We start from the raw sequence: 15,205 nt of genomic DNA on the forward strand, positions 1-15,205 counted from the left end.
GTTCCCATCACTTAAGCTATGTCATCTGGTGGGATCTGTTACCCTGAGTCATATATCTAGAGAATGACTACTATATATAAATTCACTAAATAAATAATGAACAAAACCCATGTCTTCCAGAAATATTTAAACGGATCATTTAGAATTAACAGAGACAAACCTAGTGGAGCACATAAAAGTTTCAGTTGAGTGTTGGTGAACAGGAATGAAACTCATGAATTAAACCAGCTTTGAATCAATGGCTGCATTGAGGACATGTTTTGGATGGCATGAAGAAATCTGGACTATAACTATATGTAATCCCTCAAAGGTACTAATCTATGCATTTCAGTATTAATGCTAGATTCAAACTTTACAACGTTCTGTGGTGCACTTAACTTTTCAGGCTAATGAGTGTAAGAAAAAGGAGTCTTCTCCAACTAGAACAGATTAACTGGTGGGTTAGTCTGGTGTTCTTCAAGTAACTTGGAATACAAGTCACATAAGCATTGTGTATAGCTGGGGATTAAAAGAGCTATAATCCAAAGTATTTGGAAGGTGCTAGGGTGTTTGACCTTCAATGTGAAGAGCAAAAATTAGATAGCTGTTTACATCCAATTAAACAGTTTCACTAGGATTATAGGTGTTTCTAAGTAAGGAGATTTAGGTTGATTATTACAGTGCAATCTTATCCCTACCCCTTAGTTTCAGTATTTGTGTGGTGTTTCAGAAACCAATCTGTGTTTTTTCTCATGCCAAATGTATTGCCCAACGCAGAGCCTTTTAACAAAAATGAGATCTCCATAGGATGCAGATGAGATTGGTTCAATCTCACAGTATAGCAGAAACTGTACAAGAATGCAACGGGGGTGACAAGCTTAGCTGTTTAGTGTTCATGACAAATAAAAACTCTTTTCTGACAAGAGAGTGTTGAATCTGCATTCTTAATTTTCAGTTAGTCATTGCAGTACTGTCAAAAAGATGGAGTGTGTGTGTGTGTGTGTGTGTGAGAGAGAGAGAGAGAAACTTCCATATTTAGAGGCTATATACCTCAGAATACCCAGATAAAGAGTAAAATGGTTTCATGTCTGCTACTTTCCTAGAAGTAAATAAAGTAACCTTTTGCTTGATTCAGCAGGAATGTCTTCATGCCAGTTGTAAAAACAATCAGATAATCAAAGATAATCCAACCCAAACTGAGCCTGTCTTGACCCTGTTAATGGTGGAGATTAAGCAAATGCTGAATAATCTTCCACTAAAACAGATTTCACCATTGATTGGCTGCCTTATTATAACTTTCTTGATAGATGCTCTCTACCATAGGTATTATAGGGGATGGGGTCAAAAAGTCAAGTGGCTTGCAACACACATAAAAAGAGGTGGGTCTTTGATCAGTGGGGCTGTCATCCTGACTTCTGATGACCCCATCCCTGCAGATGCCTCTTCCTACCTTTGAGATCTTTGGAGGAGACTTTAGTTGTGGTGCTGCTCATCCACAGTGCCTGGGAATGTCCACCCATGCCACAGTCTTCTCTATTATGATAATCTCACTCTGAAACTTCCTATTTTTGCAAATGTGTCAGGCACTGCCAGCTATTTAGTTGTGCTGATTGCTTAAAACATACCATTTTACTCTTGTATTGGTTTCTAATGTGCAATTTAAATAATAATAATAATGCTGTAATAATAATTTCAGCATTGCTTTACATTATTTGTATGCCGTAGTTAAGAACATGAGAAAGTCCCTCTGGATTAGAGCAGGCCGTCCGAGTCCAGATTCCATCAACATGTGTATGTTTGTGTGAACAGTGTTCATGGAACAAATGACGTTAAAACATTTTACCCGTCTCATGTGAAAAAGGCCTTTGAATTATCCTCTGGCAGTAGTAAACAAATACTGAAGAGATTAGGTATGTCCTGAAGATGGCACTGTTTGCCACAGAAAAGTCCATTGTCCTATTCTTGATATAATCCTGGGGATATTTTTAGCTAACTCCCATTGCAGAGTTGGCAGAAAGCTGTAGTGGCATGCAATCTGCTGTCCTATTACCAATCTCTGTGCAATCTCTTTTGCTTCTGTTCTCAGTCCCTGGCAATCACCATTACCTTCCCTCCAAAGTAATGGATAACAAAGCCTAACAGATTTTGTATACCTTAAGGCAACCCTTGGCTGGTATTGGAATAACAGGGAAAATGCTACTTTAATGCTAGAAAGAGCTAAGGCCTACTTAAGTGTGTCTCTCTCATGGGCTGAGGGTGAGATGAAGGTAACTGTGGGGACATTGCAGAAAACAGGTTGCTAGGGCATATTTGTGTTATGGTTAAGTACAAATGGGGAAAGATCCAACATTCAACAATATGTCTGATATTAATTTGCAGCAGTTCATGATTCAGTATTTTTAAAAACTTGCCTGTCAGAAAATTCAGCGCAAGGAGTATTGAGCATTGTTCAGGATGCTTTGCAATGTGATTAGCAAATTTATACACTCTGATAATAATATTGTCAAGAATTAAATTGTCATATACTCAAAACAGGGAATCTACTGAATGCCATAATGTTCCTTTCTAATATGCCTAAGATATGCAGACCTAGGCTTGTGTCTTTTCTTAGAATATTCTTATTTTCTTAGAATATTCTTATAGGTTTTTTAATGATCACTGAGCCCTTTTTTGAACTCCTAGGCCTCTTATTTAGATGGGATACTGTTTTATTTGCTGGGGTGTTCAATATGTATCAGCGGGAGGCTTTTCCCACTAAGACCAATCCAGGGAAACATTCAGAAAATCATGGTCGCACCATTTTTTGACACGGCTGTCACTCCTTCTTTGTTCTGCCCAGTGTAGCACTTGGCCTCTTCCCGAAGGCTCAAGTAGAGCTTTTGCCCACCAAGGCTAACTCTGCTTTTCAGACAGGGCATAGAGACATCATCAAGTGTGTGACTGGCAGAAGAATGCTACATTTTTTCCAGCAATGAACTAAAATGGGAGGCGCAAAGTGTCATGTTCCTCATACTTGCTATGGCCCTGATCCAAACTGGATTTCTCCTAACATTCAGAAAGGGGAAATGAAACCCTGTAATATCACATCATATACTTGATCTTAACCAAAAGGCTGAGAAATGATAGTGTCACATCTAGTTTGGCCAGCAGCTGCATTCCTACAGGTAACCTTGTAATTCAGACTGAGTTAACTGGAAGGCTACAGAAGTAAAGATTTTATGCACAAGAACACAAGCCATAGAATTAACCAGGTCATTTAAAGTTTATTGTTCATGCACAACTATAAGCTGAGCACAGATTTAAGCAAACAAACCAAATAGTTGTGCCACTCTAGCATACAGAAAGCATCACTGGTGTTTGGCAAAGGTCTAATAGTTATTTAAATCAAAGGATAAAGTGTGCTATGGATGATAATGGATAGGTGGGCTCTGGTACTCAGGCAGAGTATTACAAAGTAAGCCTATGTCTGCATATCTTAGGCATATTAAAAAGGAACATTATTGCATTCAGTAGATTTTATGGACTCAGTATTTTTAAATAAAAAAAATCAGTGCAGATTTTTGTCAGGCATGTACACCAGGGAGTACAGTTTTATCTAAGATGTTGAACTAGAAATGGGGAGACCCAGGTTCTATTCTATCCTTAGCCATAGAAATCACTGGGTGACTTTGGGTCAGTAACTCTCTCTCATCTCAAACTCCCTCCCTTCCAATTGGGAGTAATTAGGAGTCGGAACACTATGTATTTTGCCTTATGGTCCCGAATGAAATGCAAAGTAGAAGATGATGGATGGATGGACGGACGGACGGACGGACGGATGGACAGACAGACAGACAGATGATGGATGGATCGATGGATGGATGGACAGACAGATGATGGATGGATGGATAGATAGACAGACAGATGATAGATGGATGGATGGATGAATGGATGGATAGATGATAGATAAAATGAATCTTCTAGACCAGAGGTAAACTGCCTATGGCTTCATGGGGCCTTCTGTAGAAATCCTTCCACAAGAGATATGCTCATATTTTAGTAATTGCTACCTACCTTATTCACAAAATTTAGTTCCTTCATGGCAGAAAGAAGAGGATATCACAAATGGAAAAGGGGGACTGTCAGAGAGAGAATGAGTACATCCACTTTGGTGTCTGATCCTACTCATGGCTTGCTTCAGCTTCATCTAATCCCCCAGCAGATTGCTCCTGAGTAATGAGGCCATGCAAAGAAAAATATTGTCCACTTCTGTTCTAAGCAAGTAAGGTAGTCCAGGGAAAGAAAGCAGGGGGTACTGGCCCTGGAAACTAAGACTGGATACCAGAGTATAACAGAGGTGCAAGGCAAAGATTACAGGAGCTGTACAAGGAACCAGGTCGTGGGTCAAACAGAGATTAATAAAATGTACAAAGAATTCAATGACATTTTGATGGGGCTCAGGAGTTTTGGACTGACCAAAAAGCAATAATTGTAACCTTCATTATAAGAAGAAATTGTATAAATGTTGGGTAATTGATAAAAGCCACGTTTGACAGAAGCCACATATGAGGGACAAATGGGCATAAGTACACAAAGCAAAAATACCACATGGGGAAATGCATCACAATATGGCTATTTTTCTCATTAACTCTCCAACAGACTGATTGCTAGCTACTCTGAAGGATTTGCAACCTGATTAATTACTTGGCAGTCAGTTAAGTATTTGCACACTGCTGTTTCTAGCTTCCTTTCCCAATTTGTATCTAACCACAGCATCAAGGCTATCTGCAGGCAAGGGGGCAAAATATAAAAAGTGCTGCAACATCATGACCCAAACTCTGACTATTTTGTACTTGTGTTGCAATGTCACACGCGAAAAGTGGAGCTTCCATCATGATTTCACACATTCCATCATTTTGATGAAATCTCAGCTGGTTGCAGATGCCCCCTCGAGGCACAAATATTAGCAGACAACATCTTTTTTATTGCAAAGTCTCAATGATGCTGCCTTTATATCGACTGAGGCCATGAGTAAGGTAACCTTATGGTGTAAAAGTAGAGTTTTCACCCTTATTCTAGCATTGTCCAGAGGCAGCCTCAAGATGTACAAAATTTGTTTGTCTTGTCACATATTATCTTGGAAGGAAGTCAGGACTGCAAGATCAGGGAATAAAAGCGGGAGAGGAATCAGCAATGGGACCAGCAGGTCTCATGCCAGTATAGTTTTCTGCCATCTCAAGGGTATATGGATATTACTCACTCAGATGTGGGGAAATGTCCAAAGAAGAATGATCCTTTACTTCTCTTTACATTATTATATAATAGAACATTGTTAGACAAAACTGTCGTTTCAGTTTTGGCATGAGATGAGCTCCTGGAGATCAAGTAGCGTTTCATTATGTCCTGATATCTCCCTGTTATACTCATAGGAGCTTCTCTTTCAGTGCAGGTGCACCCTCTGAAAGATAAGCTGCTGGGGGAAAATATGAAAAAATTCAGACCAAACAGCATGGAACAGACATTTCTAGCCGCTCTAGTGCTAATTATATTTTCATCTCTCCTCATTTCATCTGGGCTAGTAGGAAAAATCGCAAAGACGGGAAGACAGAGGAGAGATCAGCAGACAATCAAAACAGCCCATAGTCATCCTGAATGCATTTTCTACTGAAATTAGAAGAGTTGGAAGACAGGCTGCTCATAATTAAGATTGGGGTATTAATGTTATTTGAGGGACCACCCATCAGGTCCAGCAGAAAGGGCATGTTATGGGTCCCATCGATTAAGGACTGTCATCTGACAGGACCCAGGAGGAGAACTTTTTCTACCACAAAAGGCACAGTGCCTGCCTTCTGGAATCTCACCCCCCACCCCCACCCTGGAGGTTAGATTGGCCCTGATCCTGCTTGCCTTTCAAAAGGCTCTAAAGACATGGTGTGTCAATGGGCCTGGGGATCTGGTTATGGTTTGGAGCCTGCTAGATGGTTATACCTATTGACCCATGAGTTGCACTTGCTTGCTTTTTAATGTTCTTTGGTTTTAATTTTGGTTTTCATTGGGTTTTTCATTCGGTTTTAAGGGTTATTGGGTTTTTTATTGTTTTTGTGTATTTTGTTTATTGGTTGTGTCATTTGATTGTTTTTAACTATGTGAGCTGGCCAGAGTCACCAATGTGAGATGGTTGGCTATTCAGAATGAATGGATGAATGAATGAATGTAACTATTTCCTTGACATGCGATCAGATATCAATTGTTTTGGTTCTGCAAAATATGTTACTGATATGATAAGAACGATATGCTTGTCAGGAGTGAAACCTTAAAAAACTCCAACACCTAAAGTAGGTTTCTCTAGTCTAGGGGTGTTGGATATATTCCTTTATCTGCCAGCGCCAAGAACTCCTGAAGACGGCAGTGCTGAAATTTGACAGTAAGTTTCCGAATAATGGTAGTGAATTTCCAAATTTCTGGCAGAAAATACAGGGTAGTTTTTGTTTTTGTTTTGTTTTGTTTGGTAAAAATATAAACCAGAAAACAAGAACCAGTTCTGTCCAAGACTACCATGATTACATCACTGCCTTTTCTATGTCAGCCTTGGCCACTGAAATAAAAACTTTAAAATGTGTCCCTGGCTGTTTAATGATGCCAACTTCTGGTTTATACAGTGGTGGAGAAATGCACCCGTCTGACACATGAGCTAAGCTGTTATCTATTATTATATGCATTAAAATATATAACCTTCTTGCAATATATAAGACACTGAAGGTCCTTGGTAGGATTTGAAGCTCAAGAAGCCAGGAGGTAAGGGAAGGGAAGGTACAGATTGCTAACCTCAACAGCAAATTAATTCCTAATAATAAAAAAGTATTCCCACGATGTTACATCAGCAATATCAAAGTGATGTGACACCCACACATGCACGCTGAGTTCTTTATTACTTGGTATTACTGAAGCCCTCTGTATATAGCAAGGTAAGTAAGCGTATTGTCAGTCCTTCAAAGAATTCTGCACTTCCTTTTGCAAAGAACTTACTTATGCTCTTTGAGCTTCAAGGTAGAAAAAGAAATCAAAGCCAGTGTACTGTCTCTCTGGAATTCCTGACCTACTTTGTAGAGATCTATTCTTCTCTTCAACAGACATATAGAAACAGTGCCAGAAATACGTATTCAATCTGTTGCTAAGAATTTATTTCTTCTTTAAATATTGTGCAGTAATCTAAGAGACAGAATCTAAGAGACATTCACATAGCTGTAGGCTGAAGTTAAACTTCCTTAGAAGACTAACTGGATGTACATGAGGAAGTTATCAAATGGGTGATCTAGTGCACTGAGAATTCTGGAATACAGGCAGAATAAAAAAAGGATTCTGGCAGTGTGTTTTTGGATGAATAATACAATTTGCTTACTTAACACCTCAAGATTCAGCTGGTCTTAGATAGAGTGCTTCAGTTTTCATGATGCTTTCCTGTTGGCTTTACCTTCCTCACAATTCAGATCTCTCTCTCTCTCTCTCTCTTTTAATAAATCATAGAATATAGAATTGTGGAGTTGGGAGGGATCACAAGGATTATCTAGTCCAACTCTCAGCACTGAGCTCCTGATCAATTAATTAATAAAACAATTAATCCTTCTCAGCCTCATAATTTCTATGGGATGGACAACCTGTTGAATGGGATCACAGAGTTCCCCCCTTTCTTTGCCATTCAGACCTCCCTTGAGTATGACAGTTGAAAACTTATGAAAATAGATTCCTGCTGAAGTTCCCACAGTTGGATAAGACTGCACAGATTTCAGTAAAATAGCTTTTGTGTTCATCTGAGATAAATAGAGAACCTTGGAAATTATAGGAAGAATTTTGTAGCCTCATTTATAGTGGGTAACTTCAGGCTGAGTCTCTTTGAATACTCTGAGACACTTTTCCCCAGATTTTTCCCCACCTGGGCTGAGTTGTCATTATAAGAGAAGTTCTCTGACTCATCTGCCATCTCTTCTCTTCCTTTCCCAGCCTCCCCACAATCTTTCACTAGCATCTAAAGGATCACATCTGCCATGTTACAGAGAGCCAAGAACAAATTATTCATTTTTATAGGAGCATTTTTATAGAAAGCACAGATAGAACCTATTGGTTTGCAAGTGAAATTAAACTAGTTTTCTAATCTGCAATTTTCACAGCTTTTCTGTTTTGCTTTATCTTCTCTGTAATCTCTCTATGGCCTGTAAGTTCTGTTTCATGCTGGATATCTGATGCAGACTAATGCTTTCAGTGGAAATCGATGGAGAAAACTCAGAACAAATGAAATAAGATTGCATATCTATTTTTAGTATAAGAAATCATTCTTAATAGTGCTGCTATTAGTGCTTGATTTATATAGCTACCTATCAACACAGGTTCCCTAAGTAGTTTAGGAAACAAGTACAATGTGGGTTAATAATTACAAACCAACCAAACAGTAGCCCAGCAAATTATAGGATTAAAGATATCTGGGGGAATTAATTTGATTTTTTTTAATGCAGTACAACTCCTGTCTTGTGTTTTTCCATTATATGCTTTAAGCAGGTAAAATGCAGGTTAATAATCTCTTTAAAAATGGTAAATGTGGACTAGATGATATTACTGTTATATAGATTCATAGTTGGCTGAATGACTATACCCCAGAAGTGCTTATTAATAGCTCTGCTTCAGCTTGATGGGAAAATTGGAAGGTGAGGGTGGGAGAGGGGGTTCACAGGGCTCTGTCCTTGGTCTTGTGCTGTTCAACATTTTTATCAATGACCTGGATAAGGGAGTTGAGGGGACCGTTAAAGAGTCTGCAGATGGCACAAAATTGGGAGGATTAGCTAATACCTTAGATGAAAGAAAGAAGATTCAAAAAGATCTAGACAGAATTAAGCAGGGGTTCAAGGACAGGATGGGGGGACATGACCTGGTAATAGTCATTGTAAAAGCGATCTAGATGTTCTTGTTGACTGCATATTTGTAGACAACAGTATGATGAAGTTACTAAAAGTGCTATTTTGGGGTGCATTAACAGTTCATAAAAGACAGTGATAAACTGGAGCAAGTTCAAAGGAGGCCTACCACAACAATGAAGGATCTGGAAACCAAAGCCTCTGAGGAATGGTTAAAGGATCAAGGCTTGTTTAGCATATAGAAGTTAAGGGGAGACATGATAGCCATCTTCAAACATCTAAAAGGATTTTCACACAGAAAAGGAAGTTGACTTGCCCTGTTTTTATCCAAAGGGCCAGACCAGAATGAATGGGCTAAAACTACAGTACAAGGAAGTAGATTCAGGCTGGAGAACAGGAAGAGCCTCCTGGCTCTATGAACTGCCAGTCATGGAACTGGCTGCCAGACTATTGGTGAATTCTCTGAACAGAGGCTGGATAGTGATCTGTCAGAGTTGCTGTAGTGCTGTGTTTCTCAACCTCAGCAACTTTAAGATGTGTGGACTTCAACTCCCAGAATTCCTTAGCCAGCCATTAATTTGAAACTCATATTTTAAAAATACAGTCCCAACTCCTGTTTTGTATGCTTCCATTATACTCAGGGGACATAAATTCTGCAAAAGAGAATTAGTCAACCAGCCACCTAAGTTCAGTAACAGACATGGACAATCAGTTACTCCAGAATGAAAGTGCATATTTTCCAATAAGGCTTAATTAGTCAACTTTTACATAGAACTTTATATAAATTCTCACAATTATTGTGCATATGTTCCACTTCTTTAAACATTTGATATTCCATGCCGTTGGCTTGCTGTATGTAGGTGAACTGATTTCTAGAGACAGTGTAACTTGGAGGGAAAGGATTAAGTTGTCAGTCACCTCACACAGCTATGCATGTATAATATATCCTCTGGCTATGATAGCACTTTGAAAATATTATTTGTTTTTTAGGCAGATTATGGTCTTCTCTTTTATTACCCCACCTTCTACACAATTATTTCAACAACAGGTTATTCAAGAGAAGACAAAGATTGCCTTCCTTCACTGACTGATTCATTAAGCCTTCTTTCATTTTCAGTATATATTAGCCATAAAGCAAAGCTTCTTCCTCCATTCTATTTCTCACTCTAGATTAACAAAGAGAAGTCTTTCTGAAATAAAAAGAGAGAGAGAGAAAAACCCAATGCCAAATAGCTCTGTACAACACTTTCACAATTAAACAAGAATGTGCCTAAAATAACAAATTACTACAGTAAGCTTGATTAAAAAACAGAACAAAAATTAAACTAAATTGTTATTCTTCTAATGGCTCTTGTCCCAAAATGTCAAATACAAACAATTCATGGATGAAAAGAAAAATTCCTTTTTCAGGGATACCAACTTGTAGCAGTCAGAAACAGAAAAGTAGGTCAGTAGGTCACAAATGTAAAACTGCACTGAAATAGATTTTCTGAACTGCTCTATTGTGAAAGAGATAATGGAAGGGACAGGAATAGATACATCTAAAATGTTTTAAGACACAGCAAATCCTTTGGAATTTCATTCCAAATTCAGATAATAAAAGACCAAAAAAAATCTTCCTAGGAAATGTTGAGAGTTATAGTTTTGTAAGAAAACTAAACGTTTCAAGTACAACAGAGCCTTAATGAGGTATTCATTTCTCTCTGCGTGTATGTGTCTCTCTCTCACACACACCTAGTTAAACTGCTTACTTTTTAAATATTAACATTTTTTCAGTTGTACAAATAATCTATTGTACACATCATCTTAATATATGCATTATTGGTTTCTAAATTACTGTGAAAGGTTCTATATTCCAGAATTGACTGCCCAGATTAATTATTTGGCTGATTCAACTATATTAACAGTGCTTAATTATCTACTATACAATGGGACACCTTTGACCCATCATCTGAACCTGTAGCTGGTGCTGATAAAAGAATCAAACAATACTTGAAAGAACACAAATTTGCTATTCCTGGCCTAAAACAACAAATAGTCTGGGGGAAGGGGAGTCAACCTTGCTCAAGGAATATGTCTCCACAATCTCAGATTGATTTGGGATTGATTTTAATTACCAATTATAATTGGTTATAATGTTCATACAGTGAAGAAGGCATTCCTTCAGCGGTGACATTGGAGGGCATCAAGGGACATCAGATGGATGGAAACAGTGTTGCAGCATCGTAACACAAGCGCTTCTCCTTCCCTACAAGTGTCATGACATTGCCCAAAAGGAATGGAGCTTGCATGCATCCAAAAGGGGTGGAGCTGGCAGAGAAAAGCAATAGGATCTAGTGGACACTGCTGCTACTTCATGGTGACACTTCTGGTGCACACCAGGTCATGCCAAATATAGGAGGAGGAGAAAACTTCATAAGGTCATTTCAGTTCCTGACTTGTTTCCATAGATGTTATGGATGATAAGTTCCATAAGCTAACTAAGATTTATGAGAACTGTCATTCATGATAGCTGGAGGGGTCTAGGTCACATATTCATATCATAATCAATAGTTAAGAGTAGCCTTTCTAGGTTCATTGAAAATTGTAGGCTCTTCTCTGGGCTCATCCACATCCTACAGTTTTCATTGTCCTGTTCCTTACCTAGCACAACTGAGCTGTGACTTTCTTCACTTTTGCCAACTCCACCCCTGTGCCCCTGGTCAGTTTTCCTGAATTAAAAGGGAACTAAAACAACTTGCTGGTGCTCATCCTACATTTTTAATATGCATTATATCAAATTCTCTGGTCGTCTGTGGGGGGAAAGAACTTGTTATGATGCAAAACTTTCTCACTGCAGATCCTGTTCCTCCTTTGCATTTAAAACCTCTTGCAAGCTGTGATGTGCAATGATAGCAGAGTGGCATTTTGGTAGCCAGATCCTTTCCCCAATATCTCCAACCTTGGTTGCATGTTGCTATGGCAGCTGGAAAGAGTAAAAGAGCAGTATTGTTTAGAGGATCCACAGAGATGCCTCACTAACAGAAGAAAGGATCCAAAGGCTCTTCTGCAAGATAGGGGAGTAATGTGTGTTATAGTCCAAGAAGGAGAGTGAGACAGGCACTTCCATTAATGGAAATAACCCACCCACAAGCTCAGCTCAGTTTCAGTGCCAAAAATGGGAAAGTAAGTAGCCTTTTCTGCTACTCTAAGTATATCATAGCCAAGCCAGGAATAAATTGGCTCAGCTGCCAAACACAGATGACAACGTGAGAGCACACAGCCCATACAGAAGTGAGCTTAGATGGAAATACATGTGGACATTCTGATCATTGGTGGCTATGCTGGAGGAGAAAGAAGTGAATATTGCACTAGCCCAAACCTTATGCAAGTTACATGGAATCATCTTTAGTACAGTGGTACCTCGGGTTACGAACGCCTCTGCTTACAAACTTTTCGGGTTGCGACCAGCTCTGGCCGCAAAAATTTACCTCGGTTTGCGAACTCCGCCTCGGGGTACGAACTGGATCCGCGGCCATTTTCTGCCGTGACACGTGGTCCATGGCCATTTTTCCGCCCGTGCCACGTGGTCCGCAGCCATTTTTCCGCCCGTGCCACGTGGTCTGCGGCCGTTTTTCCGCCCTGCCGCACGGTCCGCAGCCGTTTTTCCACCCTTGATGCGTGGTCTGCGGATGCCGGAACGGATTAACGGTAATTACATTGAACCTTATGGGAAAATTTGCTTTGGGTTGCGAACAAATCGGGTTGCGACCAGAGTCACGGAACGGATTAAATTCGTAACCCGAGGTACCACTGTATTATGTCTGATTCCAGCTACATAGAGCAGTCCTTCCTTTTTTCTGTTTCAGAATTTTTGGTTTGGGGTACCCAGAGCAAAATGAAATGCATGCAAAGTATATTGAAGACTCACAGAATTATCTTTTAGAACAGAATCCTAAACCAATGCCTTTAGCATATGAAATCTGAAAAGATTTCCCCCCCACCCTTTGTGTGGAGCATTGATTTGTAAGTCAGCGGCAGCAGCATTCATCCATTGTGTAATCCCATGAAAAGTTGAAAATAGCTTTATACAATTCTTGTGTGCCTCCCCCTAAGAGGAAGAGTTTCATCCTTGACCTATTTCTGCTTGCTGCACAATATACTTAATGAGTAATGATGACTTTAGAAAGGGCAGTGTGGAAAAAAAAAAAGGCTGAAGTAATGCTTTAAGATGTGGGTCTAGAAAAACATCAAACTATGTCTGTTGAGGTGAACCAAATAAAAATATGTGATATTTGAAATAGGTTAAATCTGTTAGGATTTATCTGTTCCTAATATTGAGGGTTCTGCTACAAATTACACTTAAGTTGTTATCATTTTGATTAGAATCCATTTCCCCATTTTCAAGAACTCCTCCCTTCTCTTTCAACCTTGCTTCTGGGGCTTCAGATCTTTTAAGGCTAAGGTGACTTGATGCCTTCTCAGCTGTTCCTTTATAGAACAGCTTTTTTTTAAGGGAGGGGAGCTTATGACCACATATCATGATGGGGGGTGTGTGTGTGAGTGAGTGACAGAGACACAGAGAGAGAGAGAGAGCATACAAGTAACATCTTTTATTTCTCTTTGCATGGAGTGGAGTGAGGGTCTTGTTCTTACCCGTGGCAGCTCAGTGGGGAGGGGCAGTCTTTTTACTCTTGCAGTTGTGAAATTAGCAGGTCTGAATGATTGAAGACTGGCTGTTATTATATTGAAGATTGGCTCTTCAATATTCTTCATCACAGAGAGCCACTTCACTGAAAGACAAGTGGATGAGTGCTAATATCAAGAACTTGTCCAAGACTCTGAATTCAAGGTAGGGATGATTCTGATCCTGGAAGCATAGCCTCACCTCTGGGTCAGATCCACAGGCCTATATTATCTATGAAAATCCTTCCTAAACTCTCTGTCTCACACAACAATTTCAGCAGCGTATCCACAGTTTACCCAGGGAAGCAAATAGGTTACTTTGCTTTGCTTTGCTTTACTAAGGGCGTGCAGAAACAGCCGGGAGCAACTTCTGAAATAGCTGCATGAAGTTCTTGGCGCTGTCTGAGCTTGGTTGTTTGCTTGCAGATGCTTCATTACATGAGGTTTGCTACCTGTTTATATATAGTAGTTTGCTCTGCCAGTTTTGGTGGGGGTGTAGTTTCTTCCTGAGTGGAAATTAGCGTATTGTTTTCTTCCTGATCGTTTGTCTGGTGTTGATCCCTGCTTATCTGAATGTGGGCTGCTGGAGGGGATGTGTTCTGGTCTTTTTGCTTCTTTCCTCAGTTTTTTTAATTGTCTGTTTTGAATGCTGCATAAATGTGATTTATCTCTATGTGTCTTTTGATGGCTGATTTGTCTGAATGCCAAGCTTCCAGGAATTCCCTATCAAATACTTTAATCTAATCCTGTATATAAACAGTCAGCAAACCCCACACTCACACTGATGATGTTGCCAAGTTGGGTAATGAAACATCTGTAAGCAAACAACCAGACTCAGAGAGCACCAAAGGCTCCACAGTTCAACCCTGAGTTACAGATATTCTCTTCTATTGGAAGAGCCTTGCAAGCAACACAGCTGCTTTAATTAGTCCTACTGTGTTAATAGCCAACTAAATCTTCCTCATTCCTTTTCTCTCTCACATATACACACGGACACACAAGATAACTAAACACACTCTTTCTCCATTTTCTCCCTGAGTTGTCTCAATTTTCCATAGTTTCCACATCTGTAGCCCTCCCTGAGTCACCTCATTTCATCCTTGCACTGCACTGGGTGATATCCACCTGCTCCAGGTCATTATAAACTCTTAATTTGATTGCTCTGCTGCTATTTCTAATGGTTTGCCCTTGAGTAGGGAATGGCAGTGAAGATCAGTTGCTCTTATCCTGGCATCAGGAAGAGCTTCAGAATGAAGTGTTGCCCTCCAGTTCCATGTCTTACTACTGGGTTCACATGGGCCCAAGAATATTTTGGGAAATAAAGATTGCAAGTAGCTAAACACCAATATTTTGTTTTGAAGTGGCTGTAGCCACCAATATTTCCATAATTAAAATTTAAAATAAAATACTAAATATGGTAAGACTGGAATACATGACTGTTTTGGGTGGATGTGGAGACTCTCCCTGATTTGCAATAAGCTTTTTCTAGAAAATTGAAAATATATGTTTCCAAGGAGAAATAACAATATCACAAGGCATTTAAAAATACATTGTTTCATGTATAAGGATTGTTTGAAAATATGTAGCATTCCCATTATAGACTTGCAAGAGAAAGTAGTTTCCAACTACATTTAAATTCTTTAAAAATCAGACAATGTGATTTTCTGGATTTTTTCCCC

This window comes from Python bivittatus, unplaced genomic scaffold (assembly GCF_059951505.1).
Source record: "Python bivittatus isolate LINGU-HERP-01145 unplaced genomic scaffold, Pbiv_v1 ctg000350_np1212, whole genome shotgun sequence".
Taxonomy (NCBI): domain Eukaryota; kingdom Metazoa; phylum Chordata; class Lepidosauria; order Squamata; family Pythonidae; genus Python; species Python bivittatus.